This window comes from Bos javanicus, chromosome 12, assembly GCF_032452875.1.
Source record: "Bos javanicus breed banteng chromosome 12, ARS-OSU_banteng_1.0, whole genome shotgun sequence".
Taxonomy (NCBI): Eukaryota; Metazoa; Chordata; class Mammalia; order Artiodactyla; family Bovidae; genus Bos; species Bos javanicus.
Window position 1 is genome coordinate 16,707,976 of NC_083879.1, and position 20,503 is coordinate 16,728,478.

The 20,503-nt window shown below is 42.0% G+C and overlaps 1 protein-coding gene across 3 annotated transcripts in view; it reads left to right on the forward strand.

Moving 5' to 3' along the window:
• Positions 1-20,503, forward strand: part of LRCH1 (leucine rich repeats and calponin homology domain containing 1) — a 213,350-nt gene that overhangs the window by 85,346 nt on the left and 107,501 nt on the right. The window lies entirely within an intron of this gene.

Sequence of the window (20,503 nt, forward strand, 5' to 3'; positions counted from 1 at the left end):
TGAACATGGTTATGCAGTGCAAGACGTGTTTTGAACTCACCAAGCTGTTACCGTTCATTCTGTCTTTTGAGGTCATTTTCTTTGGACTAGAAATACCTGAGAGCAGGAACAGTGAGTTTCCGTCTTTAAATCCCTAGGTCACAGCATAGGCAACAGAAGTATTTGTCGGATGAGTAATGTATGGGTGGACAGATGGATGGAAGGATTGGTGATAGCTACTCTAAGTGGAAGGTGGGAGGTTTTAATTTCCGAAGCCTGACAAGGGCCATATTGGGTCATACTCAAGATGGGGCCATCCCATAATGTGCCAAGTCCTGTGCTGTTGTTTTGATAGACCTACTGGCTAGGGTCTGGCACAGAGTCAGCTTTTATTAAATACAGATTGAGTTGAGTTAAGTTGCAATTGGGAAATGGGCGATGAGCTAAAAAGGCTATGTTTTAATACTTTTTCATCATTATAGTCTTCCACTGTGCTTAATACACGGTCTTGTATTGAGAAATTTTCTGGGTAATTCAAGGAGTTGTAAAGTAGTCGTTTCCTTTGTTGGTTAGTTTCTGCTTAATTTCGTTTTAAGCCTGGCAACCTTGATAATGACTGCCAAACCGTGTGACGTTAGACTCAATTTTCATTAGATAAGTTTTAGCCCTTTTTGTGTGCTGACATGGATGGAAAAGAGCACATGTGTTAAATACAAAATTAATAGCGACTCTTGCTTTTCGTTGTTTTCTTTCATTATTCGAATGCCCCTGTAAGTGGGTTTATGCAAAAAAAAAAAAAAAAGAAATCCCCCTAAAACAAAAGTGAACGTGATTGTAATATTCTGAGTTTCTGTTTTATTGTAAATTAGATAACACAAGGTTTATCATAATAGAGTGGAGCAAGCACTGTCCTTAGCATGCAGCCATTGCTGTGCATCGTTGCTGTTCAGCCGCTCAGTCGTGTCTGACTCCTTGTGACCCCATGGACTGCGGCACGCCAGGCTTCCCTGTCCTTCACCACCTCCCGGAGTTTTTTTCAGATCACCACCAGACATATCCGCAGCCGAGTGTCGCTTCCGCTTTGGTTCAGCCGCTTCATTCTTTCTGGAGCTGTTAGCAGTTGCCTTCTGCTCTTCCCAAGCAGCGTATTGGACACCTTCCGACCTGGAGGGCTCATCTTCCGGTGTCTTATCGTACTGTTCATGCGTCCTCACAGCCAGAATACCGGGGTGGTTCGCCGTTCCCTCCTCCAGTGGACATCATTACCCTGCACCATTGGTAGGCACTGGGTCCACCCAGGACCCACTGGTGGTCCCCGCCCACTGGCAACCAACTGTCAAAGACCCAACGTTAGTGGTCCTGTGCCGCAGTGGGTCCCGACCACTAACAACCACAGTTAGTGAGGGGGGATTCAGACTACGCGGGGTGGTGGTCCTGAGCTGGAGAGGGAGGTGAGGGCGGGCCCTGCCTGCTCCCTGAGGCCCCCAGCTCACCCGACTTCCGCTGTTGTAGGGGTCTTGGGCCCCACCGTGTGTGGGGCGCAGGGACTTGTGTTTCCAGTAGCAGTATTTCCTTTAACTTCTTCATATGTGTTCTTCAAATTAATGTTTGAGGAATTGGTTGGGAGTTTTCATCTGCCTCACACATCTTTGCTTGGAAAATCCCATGGATGGAGGAGCCTGGTAGGCTGCAGTCCATGGGGTCGCTAAGAGTCAGACACGACTGAGCGACTTCACTTTCACTTTTCACTTTCATGCCTTTGAGAAGGAAATGGCAACCCTCTCCAGTGTTCTTGCCTGGAGAATCCCAGGGACGGCGGAGCCTGGTGGGCTGCTGTCTTTGGGGTCGCACAGAGTCGGACACGACTGAAGCGACTTAGCAGCAGCAGCAGCAGCAGCACACATCTTTTATATGGACATGTGGTAAAATTGGATAAGCCTTGGATTTGGAGTCAGATGGGCTTAGGTTTGCATTTTGGTTCTGTCATTTACTTGTAAATATACCATTTGGAGTACTTCCCAGGTGGGGTAGTGGTAAAGAACATGCCTGCCAATGCAGAAGTCATAAGAGACGCGGGTTCCATCCCTGGGTCAGGAAGATCCTCTGGAGGAGGAGATGGCAGCCCACTCCAGTATTCTTGCCTGGAGAATCCCATGGACAGGGCAGCCTGGGGCGGGGGGTGTGGGGTTTCGATCTGTAAGATTACAAAGAATTGGTTTGTACACATACTATTTAGAAGAAGGGGGAAAGTAGAAATAATAATAATCTCTCTTGGCCAGCTGGAAAGATTCAGTTCATCTCAACCAGCCCGTGTCTGAAAGTACATGTGTGTATATGAAATTTGAAAGTCACATTTTGGATTTCAGCGTGCTTCTGCCTATACTGGTATCTGTAAATGTAAATGTAATGACAGGTCCATCTTCCTGGAAAGTAAGGTAGTGAGAAGGGATGGTTCTATTTCTGACTCTTTGCTTTTACCATGGAGCTTTAGATAAGGCTGGATTTTTATTTGACAGATTGGGAAATTGAGGCCCAGAGGATTGAGTGAACCATGCAAGTCCTTGTAACGTGTGAGAGGCAGAGCTGGGGAGCAGGGTGGAGTGAGAGGCAGTCTGTCCAGCGTTCCATTGTATAGCTGGACTGCTGCCTGTCATACTGTTTTCCCAGGCTTCCCCTCTCCTTCTTCCTCCTTCTCAACCTGGTCCACCTTTCATTAGTGTAGGCACATGTGCGTGTACACACACACACACACACAGACACACATACAGCAAAGGTCTAGAAGGATGCAGCGTCCAGTCTCCTTTCCAATAGAAACTGCTAGTACCAGTCCTGGCTACCCATGGCCCATGTTTGTTGGTCACTTCCTCCAATAGCTTATATTAAAGGGATAATTCTATTAATAATTATTTTTTTCTGAGTTTTCCTTTTCATTTGTAGTTTTGAGACCCATGTGAGATCTTTGAAGTACCTGCATTATTTTCTCTTTCTCTCCATGTCCATGGACCGAATTACCATGCCAGGCATCTCGGTAAAAGCTTGATACACACATACCTGAAAACCTCCCATCCCACAAAATCACACATTGGAAAGAATATGGTTTATAGGAAATAGAGGGTCAGGGCACATCTAAGACATGGGTCTCCACATGCTCAGACCACAGGGGCATCTGGCAGTGGGCCATGTGCTGCATGGAGCATCAGCTTCATGATACACCGTGTCCAGCTCCTGTCACTTCCAGGTACAATGCCGTGATGGGGGCAGCGTGCAAGAACAGTGTGGCTTTTGTTTTATGCTGCAGCCAGTCCCCTGCTGCCTGTCTAACCAACCCGTGTGACAGAAAATGTCGGGTAGTGACGGACAATACCTAGTGTTACTGATGCCGCTAAACGTCACTGAACATACCCGTTGGATTTCTCTTAGAGTAATGAAGACTCTTGAGAGTCCCTTGCACTGCAAGATCAAACCAGTTAATCCTGAAGGAAATCACGCCTGAATATTCACTGGAAGGAATGACGCTGAAGTTAAGCTCCAATACTTTGGCCACCTGATGCGAAGAGCCGACTCATTGGAAAAGACCCTGATGCTGGAAAGATTAAAGGCAAAAGGAGAAGTGGGTGGCGGAGAAAGAGATGGTTAGATAGCATCACTGACTCAATGGACATGAATTTGAGCAACCTGCACAAAATCGTGGAGGACAGAGGAGCCTGGCGTGCTACAGTCCATGGGGTCACAAAGAGTCGGACATGACTTAGCAGATGAACAACAATGTTTACAAAACATTTTGAATGTTTATTCATTCTGAACATGACAGTGGCCTGCATTAAATATCCCCCAACACCAGAAAGTAAACATATCTCATTGGGTTTTCTCAAGAAATGTAATGCAATGTTCCTGGTAAACTATGGAAACAAAAAAAGGCCAAAGGCTGTAGTGCAGAGCTTCTTGGGGGTTTTGAACCTGTGGTAAAATCAGTGAGCTGAACTGCAAACTGGGAGACCAGGATAGGATCCTTCATAGGGACAGAAAGACATCTTTCCCCATTTAATAAAACAGTAGTGATGACAGCTGTCTTCTCAGGATCTGTAGTTCATGTCTGTCTTTTACTTTTCATAGCTCACTTGTTATTTTTTATTAATCCTGTGGAAATGTATTTTGTGTTATCTTGCATGCCAGTCATCATAAGATGACCCGTTGGTCTAATACTGCCTTTCAGGAGTCCCACAATCTGACGAGCGCTCCACCCAGAAGCCTGTTCTATTTTCTCATTCATTTCTTCTCTGCTTGGCTTCTGTATACATTAAGAAGTTGGGAGTGGGAAAGGACCGTGTTGTTTGTCAAATGGAAAGTATACTCAGCACTGAGGCTTTGAATGCTTGGGGAGAGGGGCGTTTTGACTTTCCTTCCTTCGTCAAGTGCAGTTAGACTGATTCTCAGAACAATGATGAGAAAGTTCTAATTAACTCAATATTTGAAACATGGTAAAATAAACGAGATGGGCAGTTCTTTACAGAAGACTTTTATGAACTTCACTCTGAAACTGTAAGCTTTGGGGAGTTCTGGTTTTCTCCGGTTTTCTGTTGGCTGCCTTCCAGTTCTGCTCCCTAGGTTTGGGACTCTTTCTGTCCAAAGGCCACTGGGAGACCTCAGCACCAGGATCTGTTCCCTCCTTCCTCTCTCTGAACTCTATTTTAGATCTGCAGTCAAGTTTTGAGGCTTTTTGCAAGCTTTCAACTCTGAGGTATTTTGGAAAACTGTAATTGTGTTTGTTCTCCGCTGTATGCGTGTGGTTTCTTAAAACACGAGTGTGATTATTTTCTGCATCCTTTCCATAGCAAACACTTCCCCCTAAACTACAGGTTTCAAAAGTGGGTTCTCTAGTGCACTTGGCAGTCTCCCTTGAAGTGCTCTCACTGAGAAACTGTCTTCACGACCAACAACATGATACAATTTTGAGGCTTTATAAAAGGTGGCTTCCAACCTTGTGTTGGGGTTTGCTCCTCAACAGGAGATGGACCTGCCCAAAGCATTGTATTTTCCAGCAAGCCATGCAGTGCTATTGAGTGATTATGAAATTTAATTTGATGATGATCAGAGTGGTCTTTAAAATTGCACTTTGGGTAGTTTTTATCCCTAAAATAGCAATTTGTGGAAGACCATTAGCATGGAGCCTGGACTCTGAATCCCAGCTTTGCAACTTTTTTTTTCTAGTACTTTTATTGTTTCTTTTTCTTGTTAAAATTTCAGTCTACCTGAAATTTACTTTAGTATGAGGAATCAAGATTGGCTATTTATTCTTTTTTAAATAATATTTGATGTTGGGGGTAAAATATTACATAATACAGAGTTTACCATTTTAACCACTGTTCGATATACCATTCAGTGGCATGAAGTACATTCACAACTTTTTTAGCTGTATGTTATAGATCAAGTTATTTTTACTTCTTTCTGTCTCAATTTCTTTATCTGCTGGTAGGTATCCCTGTCTCTATCCCTATGTACTATACCTACATCTCCATTAAATGTTTTCCTTAAATTATATTTTTTTGGAGTATAGTTGTGTTACAGCGTTGTGTTAGTTTCTACTACACAGCAAAATGAATCAGCCGTTCATATGCGTATACCCCCTCCCTGTGGATTCCATTCTCATCAGGTCACCACTGTGCATTAAGTACAGTACCCTGTGCTATACAGAATATTCTCGTTAGTTATCTATTTTATACATGCGTCATTCTCAATCTCATAATTCCTCCCATCCATCCTCTCCCCCGTGGTATCCATATTTTTGTTCTCTATGTCTGTGTCTTTGCTTCTGCTTTGCAATTAAGATCATCTACACCATTTTTCTAGATTCCACATATTTGTGTTGTTTTTCTGACTTACTTCACTCTGTACGACAGTCTCTAGATCCATCCACATCTCTACAAATTACCCAGTTTTGTCCTTTTTGTGGCTGAGTAATGTTCTATTATATATGTATACCACATCGTCTTTATCCATTCCTCTGTTGATGGACATTTAGGTTGCTTCCATGTCGTGGTTACTGTAAGTAGTCCTGGTATGAACACTGAGGTGCATGTATCTTTTTGAATTATGTTTTTTTTCTGTGAGGTTTTTACGAGATGATGAGTATTTGGAAAACACTTTGTGTGCCTGGGAGACAGTAAGTGCTGAGTAATGATTTGTGGTCATGGTGACTTGTAGTCCTGGCAGGCTCTGAGTTTGCTGGTCAGAACTAGTGCCATATGTGTGGTGCACCTATATACATGTTTAGATGGGGCAGCTTTTGCTCACTGACTCAGTGTGAAGACTAGAGAATTCTCATTGCAAACCTGGGTCATTTTACATCATTTTTGTGTCCACTTTAGCATGGGTCTAACATGCAGTTTGAACTTCAGGAGGACAAAAACATTTTCTCAGATCGGGATTTCAAATTGTTTGCAAAGCCATTAATAGTGAAAAGACAAAATCTATTTTGTCTTCAAGTTTAAGGCATAATTCAAGAGACCTAGAGAGGGTAGACTTCTAAATCTATTCCATGCACACTAGCTCTTTTCAGAACTTGATAAGAGCTCTTGCTTTAAAAATTAGATGTGAGCAACAGTTGTTTGTTATGCCTGAACTCTAGATGAAGTAAATCATGTGACCAAAATGAGAGGAGAAAGAGAAGTCACACGAAAATAAGCGTGTTGTTTACATGCTTTCAGAAACCATATTTTGGAAAATAATATGCCAGTTTAACATGCTTTCTTAAATAATATAAACTGTATTTCTGTTGTAGTTGCTAGTAAGTGATAATGTGAAACAGTTTCTATCAACAATCGTATTATATTTTAGTTCAGCAAGAAGCTTCCAGCTAGATCTGTGAAAAAGGATACAGAAACCATCTGAAATAAACTATTTCTAGACTTAAAAACTGCATGTTCTTACAATGGAATATACTATATTCAGACACTGTCACAAAAATGCCTTTCTTATCAGTGCTGCCCTAGCTAAATGTGAACTTTAAAAATTGGAAATCAGGCACTTTGTAGACAGTTCGTGCTTTGTTTCATATTTTAGCATTAAGAAAAAGAAAAATTGCCCAAGGAAGTGTTTCTGGAAGGAGTCAAACTTCTCAATTCCCTTGGTGTGTAGCGTACAGTGTTTTTGTTGTTTTAGGAATTGATTGTGACTCTAAGTGTAACTGAAAGGATATTCATGTCTAAAGCATGGATCCTGATTACTTCCTAAAAAGTGAGTGATAATATAGCAATTAGATGCTGTCATCATATTACACACACTTGGTCCAGGTGTCAGTACAAAACCGTCATTATCACTGAACTGTGTAATAACATGTAGGGCAGAGTGCAGGAGTGGAAATAACATTGGTTTTGCTTTGCTAAGTCTGGGTTCCAGAATTCATCATGGCCCTTGGGCCATGGGACCAAGCCTTTAGGTTTCAAGAAACTGTGATGGGAAAGAGCATTGGCTTTATGGAGGCAGCTGCTAGAAAGTCCTTTGCTAGCTCATTTTCTTTCCTCAGTTTTCATGTTTTTCCTAGGATGATGTCATATATGAACACCCCTTATTTACATGCTGATGTCTTCCAATCTACATTTTAACCAAGACCTTTATCATGGGCTCCAGACCCCAAATCTCATGGCTAACAGACCACTCTACTTGGTTGCCCCCTAGATAATATTAAATCAGTGTATTGAAAACTAAACTCATCATGGCTCTCCTCTCCCACCATTGCCCACAAATCTGGTTTTTCCTCCCTGCATTCCTTTTCAAGTAGCATGCTTCTGGGCATTTCCCCAAGCCAGAGACCTCAAGATGCCCTCAGCTTTTCTTTCTCTCTACTTTCTATATTTAACAGATCACTAACTGGCAGATCACTCTGCCAATTCTACCTCTTAAATATCTCCCTGATCCATTCCCTCGTATGATGATGTTCATTCTTCCATTGCAGATGACTTCACCTTACTCCTGGCCCTTCTCATTTCTCACCTGGATTTTTGTGTCCAGTCTCTCTAACTACTGTTTCCATGCATGCCTGCTGAGCATCAACCCCATGTCCCAAAACCATAATGCCAGTGATGGTTCCTCAGTGAGCTACCCCCGCCTTCATTCTTCACCTGGGCAGCACCTGTTGGTCTGGAGTGAATTGTCTGTTCTGCCCCTGGTGCTCTCCCAGACACCGTCCAGAGACTCAGCTTACAGGTCAATGCCTCTCTGAAGTCTTTCTCAGCCTGTCAGACAAGTTGGTATTTAACCATACTGATAAATATAGATCTTGTGTATGTATCGTACATTTTCATTGTACATTTTTCTTTGATTTCTCTTCTTCCCCTGTTGGACTCTGTACTTGAGGTTATGAACTGAGTCCTAAATTCTTGTCACTCTATACACTAGCTGCATAATGTGCCCAGCTTATAGAGGCCTCCTATAAATGACTGAGTGTGGATGGTCTTCCTTGCGGCGGGAAGCATTAGGGAAGATGCCGTTTAGCCTTGGGACTGCCCCTACCTCCTCGCTCACCCCTGCCAGCATCTGGGACTTACTGCTGAGTAGGCTCACCCCTGGGGACTTTGCTTGGCTCTCCTCACTTAGATACGTTGTATTATGGGATCAGAGCTACACATGATAAGTCAATACTTTTTTTTTTTCATTTCTAGATGAGTTTTTTTGATGGGCAAAGGCACTAAGGTTGGACATGACCAGAGGGACACAGGCAGTGTGCGCCTTCTCTTGGGCATCTGTACGCACCCTGGCCATACTGGCCATCCCACTCTCAGCTCACAGCCAGTCCTCAAATCACCCGGCACTCACTCTCCTCTCCGTTCGTCTGGTTCGGCCACTTTCCTTCTGTCCTATCGACTGCTTCACACTTCATCTTAAGACCTTGACCATCTCCTGCTCCTTCCCTCCCAGCTGGGCTTGGCGGCAATCGTTATGGGAACTTCAGTGGCTGCCCACCACCCCATCCACTCAGATATCTGCATCTGTGCCTCAGTTGGCTGCCTTCTGTCCTTTCCTGGAGGGGAACAGTCCGTGGTCCCGCGGAAGGCTGCTTTCTGAAGATCATCAGCCTCGTGAGCCCCGCTGGATCCCCTGCTGTCCCTGCCGTAGGCCCGCCTTTCTCCTACCTCAGCACTCTCCCCTTCGCTGTTCCTCCTGGAAAAGGTGCCTCCCCCAGATGTTCCCATGACTTCCTATCTTCCTTCCTTCAGCTGTTTGCTCAGTCACTTTATTTGTGAATTCTTCCTGATCATCCTGTTCAAATTTGCCGTCCCCTGCCTCATACTTCCTATTTCCTTATTCTACTTTGTTGTTCTCGTTAGCGCGGACCACCGTCTAACATGCGATATATTATCCCTGTTAGTTTTGCGTAGATCACCCCACTAGAATGTAAGCTCTGGAGGGCAGGAATTTTGCCAGGATTCACTGCTGTTTGCCCACCATGCAGAACTATTCCTGGTATGGATGCTCAAAAGTATTTTTTGAGTGGTTCTGTCAAGAAGGAGCTTTCTCAAACAGAAAAGCACAATAAATTGTCTGTTTCCTTCTCTTAAAACTATAGGCTTCAGCAGAAACTTCAAGTTTTTATTTTATCCAAAAGATAACAAAGCTCAATTTAAAATTCCCCCAAACACTGTGTCTATTTTCAAAGAAAGACATGAAAATGAAATAATAACTTAAGCCTTCTCTGAACACTTTTGTACACATAAAATGTCATTAGTGATTAAAAAAACAGTATTTCTATTATGTATAAGGAGGTAGTATGGATTTTCAAATGGACTGGTGCATAAGATTGGCTTTCTTAACTTTAGATTTTCTGAATCATATCTACTTAAAAACATCACTGGTGATATCTTTAAGGTTTTTTCTGTCAAAAATAAAGTTTGTGGTAATAATTCCTTCTTTGACCTTATAAGCAATATGGTGAAACTGGCTCACGACTTGTGGATAGCTTTTAAAATTTTGCCACATTCGAGATTAATCACCATTGATATAATTGATGCCATATGATATAAACTTTGAATTCTGTATGATTTCTATTTCAAAGTGATGGCTGTTACCCGCACTCTGCTTAATGTTTAACACAAGTATTGGGGAAACTTGAATAATGAATTATCTGGCTAATGGACCTGTACTTGAGAATTAATAAAAGGAAAAATTCATTTCTTTATCTTAGAACTCTTTAAAAATGTACTAATTTTTTTTTTTTTTGGCCATTTAGAAAGTCTCTTGGAAGGTCAATAATTTTATCTTTGATAAAGATCTTACATGGTCTCATGCCTGAGATTATTTATAGGACTGTAAAAAATGATATTTGATTTGCCTCTAAAAGGGTTCCTTTTAATGAGAGACCAAATCAATAATATATGTGAAAGGGCTGTTTAACTATAAAAACATTCCATCCTCTCTACTTTTGGTGGGGGTAATTTTAACTTTCTTAATGTTTTTATTTGCTATTTAAAAAATTTATAGTAAAATAATCTGGGACTTCCCTGGCAGTCCAGTGGTTAAGACTGTGGGCTTCCAATCCAGGGGGCACAGGTTTGATCCTTGGTCTATAAACTAAGATCCCACATGCTGTGTTGCATGGCCAAGAAAATATTAAATAATAATATCATCATCATCTAATTATTGATGATTATGGTCATCTGACATTCACAACTGAGCACACACACACAGACTCTTTTACAGTATATTTGATTTCTAAAGCTAACAAATGTAAAAATTCTGGGAAAAATTTATGATGAGGTCATTTTTATTATAAAGGGCTTTCTTTCCACTAAATAACATTTCTTTTATGGTTGAGAGTTTTCATATTTATGTACTCAAGTCACAACAGTGCATTGTTTCATTCTTGGTAGTAAACTTGGAGTGACTGTAAGCTCCAGCCAGGCTGAGGCCATGGAGTTCCCAGGTAGCTGCTCTGTGTTCCTCCCTGCTCCCTGCTCTGTTTACAGCAAGTCCACTCCTTTCCTTTAACTCCAGTATAATCATGTGATTTTGATCCATTAGGGCCCTTGGGACTCACCTTCCTTGCCTTCCCCATATTACTCATCTTGCAGCACTTGTCAGATCCCTTAATCACTAATAACTAGTTTTCCTGCAATTACCGTGTACCAGAGACTGTCCATGAACTGGCTGGTGAGTAATTGTCATCAGCTGCTCAGCTTTAGTCCAGCAGCAATCACGTGATTTACTGAAGGGCCCCTTGAGCTCTAGAACCTCCCAGGGAAAGCTCCGGAGATCCTGTTCTCCCTCTTGCCATTCCAGAGAACCCAAGGTCTGCTCACAACACCTGAGCAGCTGCCCTGGGTCTGACCTGCCAGAGGACTGGCCCACACCATCTCCTGTTCCTTAGAGCCCCTTGCTGTGTCTCCCCTGGGCTCCTCTGCACCTTGGGAGACCCCATTCCTGGGAAAGTCTGTGACTGTGTCTCTTCCCATGTCTGCCTAGAATTTAACCATCAGGCTCTGTGTCTCTTCCTTTCTGCTCTGCTAGATTGTTAAAGCTGAAGCCATGCCCTAATTTATTTCTTTTCTCAGTTGTCATCCGTTGAGTTCCAGGCACTGCTATTCACTCTTCTTTCCAACATTTATGAGGTCCAAGTGTATCCAGCATGTGCAGTCGTTGGCATTGTGATGAGTGAGGGTATCTGTCTATGTAGATCAATGGATGGAGCTAGAGAACACTGTTGGGTAAGGTGACTGCTGAGTTAGTGGTACTTGGTCATCAGTCCCAGGGTTGGGAAGTTCCCCTGGAGGAGGACTTGGCAACCCACTCGAGTATTCTTGTCTGGAGTCCCATGGCCAGAGAAGCCTGGCGGACTGTAGTCCCTGGGGTCCCAGAGTTGGACACGACTGAGCACCCACGCACGCCCAGTCGTAGAGCTGCCTAATAGCATTATAGTGTAGATGTGCTCTCTGTCCTTGTGAGATTTCCCAGAGCTGTCCCTTTTACTTATGCCTCCCACCTGATAGGGTTAGTAATTTCTGTTACTCTGGGAAATTTCAGGTTCCAGGATAATGTTTGTATTTTATGATCGTTTTTAAAAGCATTCCTTTTTTAAAATTGTAATAAAATAACAACATGTCACATGAAATTTACCCTGTTAACCATGTTTAACTGTCCAGTTCAGTGGCACTAAGTACATCCACGTTGGTGTGTGCTGTCACCATCATCCATCCACAGAGCTCTTTTCACCTTGCGAAACTGAAACTCTCTCCCTCTACACAATTCTGCCTTTCCCCAGCTTTTGGCAACCATAGTTCTACTTTCTGTCTCTATGAGTTTGACTCCTTTAGGAACCTTGTGTAAATGGAGGCATACAGTACTTGTCTTCTGGTGACTGGCTTATTTCACTTAGTTATAATCTCAGTGATTACCCATGTGGTAGCACGTGGCAAACTTTCCTCCCTTTTTAAAGTCGAACGCTGTTCCATTGTATGTGTAGACTGCATTTTGCTTTTCCATTCATTCCTTGGTGAAGATTTGAATTAATTCTACCTTTTGACTTTTGCAGTAATACTACTTAAAGCATTCATGTTTCATAAGAAAATTAGTGTTTTCCCTTTAAATTGGTATTTCTCATTTTAAAGATGAGCTGTTTTTATTATGTCTCAGAGCCAAAATTCTCTTAAAGGAAGTGGGAAATGATTCATTAGCTAAACAGAATCACTAGGGAATGGGTCATTTCACAGAAGCTGTAACCATTTAAGATGTTTTGTTTTGAGTAATTTTACATGAAAACATTAAAAAAAATAGATACTGCTCTGCTCTCTTGAACATTTTAAAGTTAGTTTAATTTTCGAATGTGTTAACTAGTCCTAGATTATTCAACATTGAGAGTATTATTTTGGTGCTAAAACTACATTGTTCTATAATATTTAGAAGGGTTTTGACCATTACATTTAGAATTTTTGAATTTAAAATACTGAAATTTTAAAATGTGTATGTATATTTTACTCTTTGTTATTTTTTTTCTTGTTGTTGTTAGAAGCATACTTTCTTATGACTGCTTTTCTTTGTAGAATCTGTTTGTTGCTTCTAAAACACAGTGGTGCTAAACAGGCAATAATATCATTTGTTAGAATTATGTTGAAGAGTAAACAGCCTCTGAGTGAGCCTTTTAGAGATTAAGTAAAATGATTATACTTTGGGACAGGAACCCCTTCCCCCACCAATTCTATCTATGGTGGTCTTTTACAATTTTATTTCCTAATTTTTTTGGCAATGCTTTGGATAGGAGAGGTACCATAAAGAAATCAATTTTTGCTATCAACATTTCAACAATGCATTTGTTCTGTAAAAGGCCATGCATGCGTGTTAAGCCATTTCAGTCTTGTCTGACTCTTTGCGACCCCATGGACTATAGCCCACCAGGCTCCTCTGTCCATGGGGATTCTCCAGGCAAAAACACTGGAGTGGGTTGCCATGGCCTCCTCCAGGGGATCTTCCCCACCCAGGGATCAAACCTGCATCTCTTAGGTCTTCTGCATTGGCAGGTGGGTTCTTTACCACTAGCACCATTTGGGAAACCCTCATATGTAATTACCTCTTCAGTATTTTGTGGGCTTAAGTAGGTATCTACTGTTAATAAATTCACCAGACCAAGAGTCTGGATCTGTCATATTTTTTTTGGCATTTACCAAAACTAGCTTCTATTTCTTATTTCCTTCTTCTGCTTGGGATGGGTAACGTTCAAACTAACTTACAGATTTTTTGCTCATAATGCACCATTGTTTTTGTCTATTGTTTCATCTCTGATTTAGTGTTATGAAGCCTTTGTACATATGGTGTACTTCTTGTGCTTGTTGCCTAGATTTTAAACTCCTTCCCAGCCCAGGCCTTTTTTTCTTGCTAGAAATACTGTATTCGAAACCCAGCATTAGCTAACATAATGACAGAGACTATTCTTAGAGTCCCTCTTCTGTGTGGATGCTGCTGTAAGGATTTGTGTGTATCATCTCATGTAGTCCTTCCAGTAACTCAGCGAAGCCAGTACTAGTACTATCCTCATGTTACAAGTGAAGAAGCTGAGGCATAGAGAAATTAAGTAATCATTTCCAAGTGCACACACCAAGTAGTGGAATCAGGGTTTGAGCTCAAGCTGTCTGACCGAAGAATCTCCTTTCCTACTACCTTCCTTCAATGAATATTCATTAAACTCTTACTGTATACCAGTGAACAATGCAAAGATCCCAGCCTTCACAGAACTTACATTCTGGTTGAGGAAGAGAGAAAATGAACAACCAAAATACATGAATAAATGGTATGCTATATTAGAAGGCTATCCAAGCACTAAGACAGAAAAGAAAATGTAGAACAGAGGAAGGGGCGGTAAGACAGACAGGTTGACATTTTAAGTAGATAATCAGGGAAAACGTCATGGTTCATACAGAGGAACTGTTTAACAAGTCTCTAGTGTTCGACAAGATGATTTTTTTTTTTTTTTTATTGATCTCTTAGAGATGTAGCCTGAGATCTTGACTGACTCATTCAAAACTTTCATGAATCTATTTATTAGTTCTGCCTGTTTAACCCTGGAAGTGACATGTGGTTTTATCTCCAGAGTCAAGCATGAGGCAGCCCATGGGCTCTGCTTCACTGCCTGGAGCAAGTCTCTTACTCCGGAGTACTCCCAAATGTGCAGGTGTCTGGGGAGCTGGCTGTGGGTGCTGAATCGTGGGGCCGGGTCGGGTGTCTGTCCTGGAGTGGGGAAAGAGGGGTGATTAGACCCCTGGGACGTTGTGCAGTGGTTCTTTAGAGAAGGATATCGCTGAGATTCTTCTGGAGAGACCCCTGCCTGCCTAGGGGAGAATGGATACAGATTGTCCAGACAGGGCAAGTGGCCCCAGACCATCCTTCCATCCAAGGATTGTCTCTGAACTATGGACCCAGCAAGGGACCGAGCAAGAGGGCAAAGGTGGCCTGGCCCAGAGGGTCCCGTCAGTATTAGGAAGACAGTGGGGCCTGTATGCTTGTCTGTGGGTCAGGGGTTTAGATTTATGTGTGAAGGACACACACTTCACCCAGTTACTGAGGCATCATGGAAGGTGCTAATACGCTAAAATTAAACTTCCATTCCCTGTTCCTGTGCTCCAGTTTGTCAGTCGTGCCCGACTCTTTGTGACCCCCATGGATTGTAACCCGCCAGGCTCCTCTGCCCATGGAATTTTCCAGGCAAGAATTCTGGAGTGGGTTACCCATTCCCTTCTCCAGGGGATCTTCTCAACCCAGGGATCAAACTCGTGTCTCTCGCGTCTCCTGCATTGGCAAGGCAGGTTCTTTACCACTAGCGCCACCTGGGAAGCCGTGATCACATATTTACTCTCAGCTTAAAAGATGGATCATTCAGTTTTTCTGGAACTGGGCATGATTGGACTCCAACAGGCCTTTCCTTTAGACCAGAAAGCACGGATGTTGCAAATGAGGTTCCCAGCTGTCCTGGTCTGTCAGCCTTCTGCTCGTGGCTGTGGTGGCTGATAACTCAGGATGTTGTTGTTGGAGGGGTGCGGCTGGTGGGGGGGGTCATCCAGCCCCTCCCAAGGCACCACTTTCCTTTTTTATACAAAAACAACACCGTGCCTCCGAGGGTGCTGACTGCACACCAGATTCCATTGACTGTTTTCCTACGCTCCTCTGCTTATTTTTATTCATTTGGCTACTTTATTTTAGGGCTTCGCAGAGCTTGTTTTGGCCCGAGCGAAATGTATTGTTTTATTTCTGGCTGCCCTGCTCTCATGTGAACGCTTCAATTAAGAAGCGGACGCGGGGAGGACGTGGTTCTGGGGTTCCGGTTTGCTGCCCGGCCATTTGCCCAGAGTTGCAGTCGACCCCGCTCCCCAGGGCAGGCTGAGGCCCCTGGGCAGGTTTCCAGCAAGAACGGACTGAATCCGGCTCGGGATGGGCAACCAGGCCCTGATGACACAGGCTCATCTCACTGGAGAAGATATTAGGACCTGGTCAAAGATCACTTACTTCTAGTCCAGAGCTTTGACATCATTTCATGCCTCCTCACCAGGTATCAGAAATGGATTTTTTTTTTTTTTTAAGAAAAAAAAAAAGGATCTGTTTTTATTATTTTTTAAATTAGAGATACCCCACAAGAACAACTGACCTTCCCTAGCTGCAGTCCTACGAGGCTGAATCAGTGATGTTTGAAAACAGGGCTTTGGTGTCCTGCCTGCTGGTTTAGTTCTTGCCTCTGCCATTTACTAGCTCTGTGTCCTGAGGCAAATTGCATAACCTCTCTGGGCCTCAGTATCCACACATACTGGGAGTGATCATTGCACCTGCTTTCTTAGGTTATGGTGAAGATTCAACAAGAAAAAAAAAAAACCTAATTTTCTGTGATCATAGCCAACTGATGATGATATGTAAAACTCCATTGCAGATCGGATTTTTGTCGCTCCAATCATATCTGGAACTAGTTGAGCTGGAATTTAGACTAAGAATCTAATCAAACTGAATTGGTGCGGTTTTCTTTCCCAAGACTGTTGTCTAAATCAGACTCTTCGCAGACCCAACCACTTGCCTCTAGGAGAGCGCCACCTGTTGGTGGGTCTTGGTTTAGATAGGAAGCTGAGAGGGTGGATCACCTGTGTTTGCCTTGGGATTACTGTTGTTCAGTGATTCAGTCGTGTCTGACTCTTTGCGACCCCATGGATTGCAGCACACCAAGCTTCCCTGTCCTTCACCATCTCCTGGAGCTTGCTCAAACTCGTGTCTATCAAGTCAGTGATGCCATCCAACCATCTCTTCCTCCGTCGTCCCCTTCTGCCTTCAGTCTTTCCCAGAGTCAGGGTCTTTTCTAATGAGTTGGCTCTTTGCATCAGGTCGCCAAAGTATTGAAGCTTCAGCTTCAGCATCAGTCCTTCCAGTGAATATTCAGGATTGATTTCCTTTAGGATTGACTGTTTGATCTCCTTGCAGTCCAAGGGACTCTCAAGAGTCTTCTCCAGCTCCACAGTTCAAAAGCATTAGTTCTTCGGTGCTCAGCTTTCTTTATGGTTCAGCTCTCACATCCATACGTGACTACTGGAAAAACTATAGCTTTGACTAGACGGACTTTTGTTGGCCAAGTAATGTCTCTGCTTTTTATTATGCTGTCTAGGTTTTTCATAGCTTTTCTTCCAAGGAGCAAGCGTCTTTTAATTTAATGGCTGCAATCACCATCTGCAGTGATTTTGGACCCCAAGAAAATAAAGTCTGAAAATAAAGGGATAGTGGGGATCAGCTAGCCATCCAGGGATGCCGGAATCACACCCTGATACTTCTGGCCATGGACCCCAGGCTTCAGGATTTTTAAAAGCCTTCTTTCTAAGTGATCCCAGTATACTAATGCAGTTGAGATATACTAGGAAGATATTTTATTTAGGAAAAGATTTCTTAAGTGGCTTCATTCATAGCTCCATGTATTTATAACAGAATTAGAGCAGCACACAAGAAAAATAAACACAAATTCTTCATCCCTGTTTATCTCGAGTTTAAGAACTGACATATTTCTATCATTCAGAACTTACTGGACTTTTCACAGCTCCTGATTCATTTGCCCAAACTGGCTTGGGTTGTATTTCAAAATAAAGATACAAATTGCATTCTTAACACTTGCCTGTTATCTGTGAACTCTTATTCTTCCCGTCTGTCTGTAAATATTACTACAATTGCCTGGCTCCTGCTTTGTTTCTCTCTGCCTCCGGCAAGGATCTGCCCTCTAAGAGTCCCAGTTAGAGACACTCACGTCTGTGTGGGCACCCTGAACTGTCTGCTCATGACTTTAATTACAGCTAAATCCTGGATTTCTTTCTCTTCTTCCTTCTTGTGTGTTTTGTTTTTGTTTGTTTTTGGTTCTTTTGTTTTTAAAGACGGTTCAGACCATATTTTATTTCTTTGTTTTCAGCTGACAGGAAAATTTTTGAACCAATTTGTATGACATTTTTCCCCATTGTTTATAATCAGATTATCCACTCTGGATTATCAAAGTCAAAATGTCTTAATCCAGACTGACTTTCCCAGCCATTCTGGGCATCTTTCCCATGGTGAGTTAGTGGATGCCCAAGGGTACAAAATAATGTCTGCAGGAGCCTCAGTAAATCATAGGAAAGCAAACCTGTTCCTTTTTTTTTTGTACCCTCTTTCTTCCAATAAGAAAGCTAGTTGAGACTCATTGGAAAAGACTCTGATGCTGGGAGGGATTGGGGGCAGGAGGAGAAGGGGACGACAGAGGATGAGATGGCTGGATGGCATCACTGACTCAATGGTCGTGAGTCTGAGTGAATTCTGGGAGTTGGCGATGGACAGGGAGGCCTGGCGTGCTGCGATTCATGGGGTCTCAAAGAGTCGGACACGACTGAGTGACTGAACTGAACTTAACTGAGATGATATTCAGATCCAAGTAGGAAAAAATAAGTGAGTATTTGAAAACTCATTCTAAACCCTTCAGTGAAACAGAGTGCTTATATAAGATTAGGATAATTGGCCGTTTAAGCCAGTTTCTACTCACCAAGTTTCCTGTAACCACTTCCAGAATTTAGTCCATCAGGTGCCATTGTTTTCAGTACTTTCTTTTTTGAACGTAATGTTTCTAACTTTCTTGTCCTCTGGGTTTTTACACAGAACATGTTGTTGACTTGATTTTTATTGTATTTTGGACAAATGAAAATGCAGTGAAGATTTAATCGCCATATCTTCCTAATAATCTAGCTGTGGGATACATGATCTGGCCATTGCTCCAAGGAGAAAGGGTGGGGAACTTGGTCAGCCTTGGAGTTAGACATACTTAGCTGTGAATATGGTTACTGATTTCTGTGGCTTTGGGCAAGTCACAGAAGCTTTCTGAGCCTAGTTTACTCATCTGTAGGTTGGTGGTGCTCCTTGCGTTGGTTTAAATGAGTTACTAGACGCAAAGCTCCAGATACGGTGTCTGGCTCAGTGGGAGTGCTCAAAGGGGTGATAACAAATACCTACCTGGATTTTACCTCTTTATTTCTATCTTTTTTTTTTTTTTAAGCCCAATTGGAACCTTTTACCTTATAGTTGAGGGTTTGCCTCCTTTTATCTATCAAATTATAAACTTAAAAAAAAAGTAGTCCTCTGTGTTTTTCTTTTCTGCAGAAACCATGTACTTAGTAAATTTTGATGAATCCGTCAATAATTTATCATTTGGATAGTGAATCTAAACAAATAGGAAAGGAAAACTTGTGATTTTTCTGTATTTGAGTTTTGTTTTAAATTAACCTAGGCAACTGTTTCTCTATAGGGATTGAAAGAGTCTAAGCTCCATGTAGGTTTTGTTATTTCTTCCCTTTTAACGCAGAAACTGGAACCCAAACCCAGGATGATAAGGGCGTGTTACATAGGTAAATTCTCACTAACTCTGGACACAGAGGTCTGTTCATTTGGTCTGTTCATTGTAGTCTGGGCATTCATGTGCCCACTGTTAACACCTTATACCTTTATTTATAATCAATAATACTCTCAAAAGAAAGAACTGGAAAAATCCAGAATAGCTCAGTTAAAGGATTAGGGTGATCCTGTAGGCCAGATCCTGGACAGCTAATAGTTTTGCATGTGACTTTCCTATTGAAACTCTCAGAGACCTTAAAAGATGTTTATTGTAATGTGACTCATAGGAGAAGGGAAAGAAAGAAGTTAAGAGGAGAGGTGATCATATACTATTTCATGTATCACTCTTTATTTGATGACATGTTTAGATAATTTAGAAAATACTGATGTTTCTAGAATGAATCCTACTTGAGCCTAATATGTTAATCTTTTTAGGTAGGTGTTTAATTCTGTTGACTCTTTTTAAATTTAGATTCACACATGTATTTAGAAAGGAGATTCATCTGTAGTTTTCTTGTTGTGTACTTTTTTGTTAGATGATTATATCAGTATCATCTGTTACTATTTAAATAAGAATTGGAAAACTTTCTTTCCTATCACATGGTTTGAAATGGTTTAAATATGATCAAAATTGTCCCTTAAAATTTTCCCAGAATTCTTCCTCTGAAGACATCTAACCTGCTTTTGTTTATTTATGTGTTTATCTATTGGAAGGTCAGTTGGGGAGGTAGGTTTTTGATTTGTGTTTCATTAGTATACACAACATATAGTGTGATTCCTTAAGTAAATCTGAAATATTATTTACTGAACATCTTCAGTTCTTACTGATTAAGTCCTGCCTAACTAAGGGCGAGGTGATTTGTTACTGTTGAGTTACTGTTTCAAGAGTGGCAGTTCTTGTTTGTATTCAGTGTTTTATGGCATTTTACAGTCATGTATACCATTCCTAGATTTGGACATTAAGGACTATTCCACATTTTTATTGTTGAGATGGTGATGCTGTCAATTGTATGTTTATATTACTGTGTAGACCGTTATTACTCTTTATTTTAGATGTTCTTTATTTATTCATTTGTTTATTTGGCTCCGTGGAGTCTTAGTTCAGCATGTGAACTCTCAGTTGTGGCATGTGGGAGCTCGTTCCCTGACCAGGGGGTGGAACCTGGGCCCCCTGCATGGG